The 8,463-nt window shown below is 44.7% G+C and overlaps 1 long non-coding RNA gene across 1 annotated transcript; it reads left to right on the forward strand.

The window, feature by feature from the left end:
- Window positions 1-221: 221 nt before the first annotated feature.
- LOC129380363 (uncharacterized) lies at window positions 222-7,606 on the forward strand. Its single transcript, XR_008608356.1, has 2 exons — window positions 222-1,705; window positions 5,515-7,606. It is a non-coding gene; the product is annotated as an uncharacterized lncRNA (long non-coding RNA).
- Window positions 7,607-8,463: the final 857 nt, after the last annotated feature.

Raw genomic sequence — 8,463 nt, forward strand, 5'->3', positions numbered from 1 at the left:
TCCCGGTTTTCCCGGTTGGTAGGCACCCTGAAATTTGTCTTGATTATGTTTCTCATAGCTGTCTACAACCTCTTAGTTAGGAAACTAATTACGAGTTACATTCGTAATTAAGGCAGTGTCATCAACGAAAAGTCTTTTCGACTGGACTATGAATAAGAACTTAGTTTTATTCACTCTTTAAAAAATTCATTAAAAAAAATCTTCGTCCATGTTAGCTGGGACACCCTTGCACATAGGGCAGACTGCATGATGCCCGATTGCCAGGTCAAGAGAGTAGCACAGTTTATTTTCATGCATTTCTCGGCATTCTCATGACTGTGGGTGCCATTCAGTCTTCGATAGCATTACTGCACTGCTCAGACCCTGGCAAAAGCTATCTCAAGAAATAAAGTAGGTTTAATATGGAAGAAATAATGGTTCAGGATTGTTAGGTTAATGTGAAGCTGCCTTGCTATCGCTCGGGTGAGAATGCATCCTCCAGGCATCTAGAGATGTCACTATTTATGCTTACTGCTGTTCACCGTTTACCTTTCAATATCTTTGTGCTGGTTTGTGTTTTTTTTTTTTATTTGAAACGCGTAGCACCTTCAAGGTTTCCCGTTTAACTTGGTGGCTGGCCCTTGACAGTAATTATTTGTTTTGGCTGTGGGGCTTGAGAACCCCATGACACTTATTCTTTAGAGTACCGTTTGTTTACCTTCAATAAACTTGAGTTGGTACTCAGTGCCATAGGGTCCCATTGGACCACGAACATCCTCTGGACATCCCGATTAGATCCGAACGTCCAAGTCCCGCTCAGGACGTCCAGAGGGTACCATGTGGACATTAAATTCGGGATGTCCTATTTAAGACATCCTTCAGACATCCACACGATTGAACTTCTGGGATCTAAACAAAATCCCAAAACTTTTCTCCTATGGATGTCCGAAGGATGTTTTCAACGGGATGTCCCATACCGGCCATATGTGGGACCAACACACACAGTCCTACACGTACTACGTGATCATATCGCGGCATATTAAATCTCTACCACGGCTGCCTTCAGCGCACGCTCCTCCGTAAAGACATGTCTGCCAGCAATGTGAAGTTGCTGCACTCATAATCAAACTTCCAATGCAGACGATAAACGGAGAAGTTGAAATGAACGACCGAAACTGCACAAGCATATTGGGAGGAAACGTCACAAAGAGACAGGCAGAACGCCGGAACAACTGCGCATTACCACCTATGCAAGGCGTAACCGAATCAATCGTGCTCTATGCTCCTACCATCTCCTGCGCTCTCCGAACATGTCGAGAAAGAAGAGTACGGCAACCTCTACAACACCTGCAACCCCTGCCGTTGTACAGAGCAGTGACTGCCTTTACCCAGTCGAATCACCACTGGCTGTTGCATTCACACGCACGCTTTGTGCTGATTTGCGCGTAGTCAGTCACATGATGTAACGACGCCGTCTTATGGATCTCTTCGCCCTTCTGCGTAAGCTCGGAATGCCAACGCCTGAAGGTTGCTGGGTTGGTGTGCTCTGCACTCTCACAAGCTCAGTTCGCGCGTTTTCTCTGGACGTGGTGGTTGAATCGTTGTGCCATGTGCTCATGAGTTACAGGTTACAGGGTGAGTGTTGGTCAGCTCCAGGCGAACGTTTTTGTCATGCGCTTTGGAGCTCCATTTCTGCGGCACCTGTACGTCTTACGCCTATCAAGAGGTAAGTGACAGTTCATGAAATCAATGTTTTTCTATTAGCAGCCCTGCAAGTGTCGTGTCTGCGCATAATCGAATGACGGGCATTGTAGTACATCACCATCTTTTGCAGCGACGGCAACATCAATCGGCGATTGACCATGCGTTGTGTTGCGTTTGGTCGCATCGTACTACTTTTTTGCAAACTTCTGAGCTTACTCTGTCCTATATTTCTGCGCAGCGCTGAAATCCGCAAAAAAAAAAAAAAAAATCTGAATTCGTAACTTTAGAACCGTTAACTCGCATGTTGCCCACAGGATGAGTCCGCAAGATCGAGTTATCGTTGTCTTTACTGAACAGTGGCGAATAATAAGAAAATGAATATTAATTATAATAGCTACCCGACACACACTGTCGAGAATAGCCTTGCTTCAGCTTCGTTTGCGTTTTCTTTGCGTAACCGTGATTGCGAGAGCAATCAATCGTACAACTGTAAGGTTGAAATAGCTGAAAGTTAGTGTGCATTTGTATCGCGGTCGGGGCACTTGCTGCACGTTATGGCCGGCAACGCTGCGGAACTTTAATACACCTGTCTTTAGGGCTGATATATTCTTACTAACAGTGCATGCACGTTTCTTGGAATAACTGAAATTTAGGGCGACTTGTTAGACTTCACGACAAATTTACTACTCGGCTCCCTGTGACGAACGAAACGTTTGCGCCTACTTAATTGCCCGTTCGCATGTGGTCGTATCTTTTAGTACGTAACATGAAACTTTTTCTCACTTGACTGATTCTTTCGCCTGCTCGTACTGATAACCGTGTCGCTTAAACTTCGCTACGTGTGCTGTTGGCGTTTTGTTTGCGTAACAGCGATTGCCAAAGTAATCGTAAAACTGCGTACGTTCGGAATAATAGAACTTTGTTAGCGTTTGTATCGCGATTTGAGAATTTGCTGCCCGTGATGGCCGGTCGCGCTGCTGAATTAAACAGATTGTGTATTTACGGCTGGTATTGTTTTTGGCTAACAGTGCCGTGCACGTTGTCGTAATAACGAGACATCTGGGCGACTTGTTAGGTTTCTGCATATTTACACGTGAACGGATGCATGCTAGTATATGGTGTTAAGGTCAAATTCACGTCTCAGCTCTGTAACGACGAAACGTGCGCGCTGATGAGCTCGTTCGCACGTGGTAGCAATTTCTTTATTATAAGAGTTTGTGAGGGTTGACTCCATCACACGCTCGTAGTGAGTAACCGTGTCGCTTAAGCTTCGTCTGCCATTGCTGTTTTGTTTGCTTAACAATCGCGATAGCAATCGTAAAATCTGCGTAAGGATGGATTAACTGAATTTACTCATTTCAATACTCTTAATGTCACGCAGAGCATTACAAGGAGGGTGGGATTCTGTACAATAAGTGGAAATCGGGGTTTTGAAGTATGATGGGACAGGTTGTCGCTGACCTTAGAACAAGGAATAACCGTGCACGTTTTTGTACGTGAACTTGGGACGTAGAATACAGATGTAGGCATCTGTATCACGATCGGAGCACCTGCTGCGCGTGATGGCGAATTGGTCGGCCGTATTGCTGAACTTTACTACGCTTGTCTTTACGGCTGGTATACCAGCCGTAAAGACAAGCGTGGTAAAGTTCAGCAGTGCGGCCGGCCCCTTAACCATTACGTACAGCATACATATATGTGCCAAACAGTGACATGCATATTTTTCTAAATAACGAAACTTTTGGACGACTTGTTAGGCTGCTGCCTGTTTGCATGTGGGCGGATGCATGCTCTTATGAGGGTAATAAGATCAAGCTTAGGCCTCAGCTTCCTGTAACGATCGACGCATTTACGCTACTTATACTATAGCTCGCTCGCACGTGGTCGTATTGTTTCGTATTAATAATGGGGAACGTTTGTCGATCTTCGTTGACTGCTAAATTTGCGTCACGCTCCCGCCCTCATGATTAACCGTGTCGCCAGTTGAGCTTCGTCTGCCGTTTGAGTTTTTCTTTGCGTAACCGCGACTGCGAGAGCGATCGTAAAATGGCATGCGGTTGAAATAACTAAACATTTGTGGGCATTTGTACCGCGATCGCAGCACTTGTTGCACGTGATGGTTGGCCTGCCGCGCTGCAGAATTTTCCCACGCGTTTCTGTCATACAATACCCTACACGTTCGTTTCTGGGAATAACGAAATTTCGGGCGACATCTTGTGAACTGCTGCTCATTTACACGTTCTCAGGTGTATGCTAGTATGTTGGTGAGGTCAAGCTTACGTCTCAGATGTCTGTAACGATCGAATCGTTTGCGCCTATTAGACTATCGCTCCGAATTCGCACGTTGTCGTATCTTTAGTAATAGAGTCTCGGCCAAGGCGCCCGCATTTTGATGAGGGCGATACGCGAAAACACCCGTGTACTTAGATTTAAGTGCATGTTAAGAACCCCAGGGGGTCCAAATTATTCCGGAGTCCCCCACTATGGCGTGCTTCATAATCAGATCGTGGTTTTGGCACTTAAAAACCCAATAATTTATTTTTTTAGTAATGGTGAACGTTTGTCTCTCTTGACTGTTAATTACCCGCCGTGGTAGCTCAGTGGCTATGGTGTTGGGCTGCTGAGCACGACGTCGCGGGATCGAATCCCGGCCACGGCGGTCGCATTTCGATGGGGGCGAAATGCTGAAACATCTGTGTATTTAGATTTAGGTGCACGTTAAAGAACCCCAGGTGGTCGAAATTTCCGGAGTCCTCCACTACTGCGTGCCTCATAATCAGAAAGTGGTTTTGGCACGTAAAAACCCCATAATTTAATTTGACTGTTAACTAAATTTCTGTCGCGTGCGCGTTTTATCGCGTTTTGCTGGACCCAATAAAAGTTTATTCACTCACTCGCTCTGTCAGGTGATTTACCGTGTCGCCTAAGTTTTGTCTACCCTTTGAGTTTTCTTTGCGTAATCGCATTTGCAAGACCAATACAATCGCGGAAGTTCCAAATAACGGAACTATATTATAGGCATTTGTATTTCAATGGCAGCACCTCGCACACAGGGCGGTTGACCAACCGTGCTGCTTCAGTTTTCTCGCATTTGCTATCATTTGGGCCAGCGTATGTGCTGACATGTGTGCGCGACGCGCTGGACAAAATTACGCGACTGTTGCATCCCCATATTGTCATTGTATATTTACTGGAGTTATATAGTCGACAATCGCCTAACTTTTGTATTATATTGCGATAGAAATTGTACGGACACTCCTGATGAAATTCCGCTGACGCGGGCGTGCGCCGCGGTGGGTAGTGGCTTCGTGGGCGCTGTTCCCGCGCAGCTTAGTGTCGAAGTTCGCGTAAATTTGGCTCTGGAAAGGCGTTGTGGCTGGAAGCAGCAGGAAGCGATCGCGTGTCGCTGCTGCCCCGCTTCACGCCAGCGTAGCGTATTTACCGTCAGGGAGGTGTATTCATGTTTGGCTTTGCGCATGACACTGTTTGTTAATTTAACAAGGAAGCGAAGGTTTACTGTAATTTAATGTGGCGATAACACGTACAGCTGCTTAAATATAGCCGTTTGGTAATTTGCTCTCCCAATCGCTGCTTCGCTTTTCGGACGAAACTATGCAATGCTGACGTAGTAACTAGGAGAATTCCTTTTATCTTTGTAAAGAGATGAAATCATTACTTCTTTTCTGATAACTGTTCGCTCAACGAGTTTGTATTAAGCCACAAAGAAGCAAAGTTCCTGTCAGAACCTGCAGATTGCTGTTAAATGTGCACGTTGTTACGATAGCAATTTTCATAAACATTTCTAACACATTTTTATTGCATACTTTACAGTCATGCTGTGTTCCTGCCATCAGCCTGGTGTCACTTTGGGTTGACATCCTTCTTTGTTGAGGATCAGCACAGAAACAAGCCCGCGGAAATCTGCTTTCTTAGTACCTCTGATCTCAACAGTGTATTTCGTGTCTGCGACCACTGGAACCGATCCTTCAGGATGACTAGTAAATTGTGTAGCGTACCCGTGACCTCTTCTGTTCTGCATCTGAAACTATGGACGAAAGGCTTCACCCAGCGTGTGGCGACTTCCTTATGGGCCGATGTACCTGTGAACTCTGTTAATTTTGGTCTCTGGGACTGGTCAAGCAAGTCCACAGAAATGCCCCACTAAATTTTGTAGTACACGTGAACTGCAATTGTAGTCGTCTTCGACCGCTGAGCCAGCCTGCAGTGAGCCTTAATGAAATGTTTAGTCGCCAAGATACCTGTGATATTTTCAGAAGTATTTGTAACTGCTGCCATTGAAGAACAGTCATGCTCTGCCTCTGGTAACTTACATCGAGGCTGTCTGATTCCCGTGAATTTTTAGGATGAAATTGTGTTTATGTGTGGCTGCTGAAGCAAGCCCACACAAATCCTCTATTAGCTTTTCATATGGGTGAACTCATATAATGCATTTTTCTGTCTATGACTGCTGAAGCGAGCATGCTGCAAGCTTTTAGTTAATTGTGTAGTCGCCAAGGTACCTGTGACGGTTCAGCAATATTTGGCTGTGACCACGGAAAGGTCGCATTCTGCTTCTGTTGACTTGCTTAGAGGCCTTCAAGCCTATGAACACTTATGATGAATTTGTGTTTGTGACCACTCAAGTGCAGCGAGTGTCTTGTAACTCTAGTACTTGTGACATCAGTTTGGTATTGTGTTGAAGCAAGTGTCTTGTAACTGCCTTTGTATCTAAACTCTCCAGTAATGTTCGTGTTTGCAACTACTTAAGTGATCCTTTAGTAATTTTTTTATGCCCATTGTGTCTATAAAATATTTAGTACTTTTACTGTGTGCAAACGCTGAAGGAGGCCTGCAGAAAGTGGAGTAGCTTCCGTCATGGCTAAGACACCTCTGAACTTTCCAGCAAATATTGCATTTATGTGCCCGCGACCGTTGAAGTGAGCCAGCCCACAGTAGCCCTCCTACTAACTTCCTTTGTACCCCCCTACCCCCCCCCCCCCACCCTTGCATAGGGCTTTTAATGTTCTTTTACTGGCCGAGGTGCATCTGCGTATTATTAGCTCAACTAAAATGGTCTTATCACTGCACACGAAAGTGTCGATGTTTGCTCTGGTGACCTTTGCCAGAATTTGTTATGGATGCACAGTGCATTTGCTCTACACTCTAAGAACAGTTGCACCCTTTGGGGTGCAATTTTGCCACAGAACGATAATTGTCATCTGTCTTGCTTGTGTTTCTTTTCTTGAAAACCCTGCGCTCGTTACTTTCCTGTCGAGAATGCTCTGTCATGCTGATAATGCGCATGCCATTCGTGACATGGAAGTACCAGGCTTGCAGCGTTAAAGAAAGGAAATGTGGGCAAGACGGATGACAATTATTGTTCTGTGGCAAATATACACCCCAAAGGGTGCAACTATTTTTAGAGTGTAAATGGATGATTATACAGCAGCTGTTTGTCTATATATGACCACTGAACTAGCCTCGAGTAATTTTGTTAATGCCTAATGTAGTTGTGACATCTTAATTTAGCATAACTCGTGTTCGTGTATGTAACTACTGAATATGGCCTAGGGAAAGGCTGTGGCAACTTAAAGTGGCTAACATATCTAAACTTTTCAGCAAATTTTGCATTGATGTGCCTGCTACCACAGAAGTGAGCCCACTGCAAGCCTCGTGATAAGTTCCATAGTGGGCCCACTGCGAATTCTGAAATTTTCTTGCTACCCAAAGTGCATTTGTAAAGAGTTTGATTAATGTACACTTTTACTAACCATGGTGCGGTATAAATAACTCCAATAAAATATCGACTTTTATTTGTTTGCATTCCTGGGTTTTACTGAAAACTGCCGAGTGCATTTTAGAGTTCAACGAGTGATCTTCCTGCAACTGTTTTATTGAAATAAATGCTGTATTTTTGATGAGATTGTCAAACGATTCAGCAGTCTGCAGAACTTCGTTCTGTAGCTTCGTCCCTGTTAGCACAAAAAAGTATAGGTTGCATGTCTATATGTTGTGAATTAATGCATTTTTATCAAGTTGTATGTAATGTATTTGCTTAGCGTAGCAGGGAACCATGTGCACAATGCTTAGTTGCACTGCAGTCTTCATTTAACGTGCTTTGAGATGTGGTGGGCTGCATTCCTGGCTTGTCTACTGGTACTTCAGCTTTTGCATGACGAAAATATTTGGTCGCCTTATTGGACCACTGGGATGGATCTTTAAGTTAAGAGCTGTGCAGTTCCTTTTCATCATTGCCCACAAGTCATCACAAAACCAGCTTACTTTGTTAATGGTATGTAAATTGCAGCAGGCTTGCTGCACTGTAGGGTCCATACCGAGGAACGTCCCAATTATGGTAATTTATAATCAATATGGACGCCCTGTGGATATCCTCAATCCCCAACCAAATGTCCCACAAACGTCCTTAGGACGATTGGTAAAATGTCCCAGAAGCGTCCTATATCCTGACAAAAATGTCCTTAGGATGTACTTGGGGTTATGCAATAAGAATAATCCGTATTTAGACATCTCTTGGACGTCCGAATATCCCATTATGACGTTCGGGGGACGTTTCTATGAACGTCAATCCCAGGGACGTCCGAATGTCCCGTTTTTGATCTCCGCTGGACATTTGTAGGACGCTGGTGCTCCAATGGGATTATCTTCAAAGGTCCTGCGGACGTCCGGATATTTGATTTTGATGTACGATGGACGTTCGTGGGATGTGCAATTCTCTTGCGTCGGACGATCCTATGGACATCCGTAGTACATCATAGGGAC

Source organism: Dermacentor andersoni, chromosome 1 (assembly GCF_023375885.2).
Source record: "Dermacentor andersoni chromosome 1, qqDerAnde1_hic_scaffold, whole genome shotgun sequence".
Taxonomy (NCBI): domain Eukaryota; kingdom Metazoa; phylum Arthropoda; class Arachnida; order Ixodida; family Ixodidae; genus Dermacentor; species Dermacentor andersoni.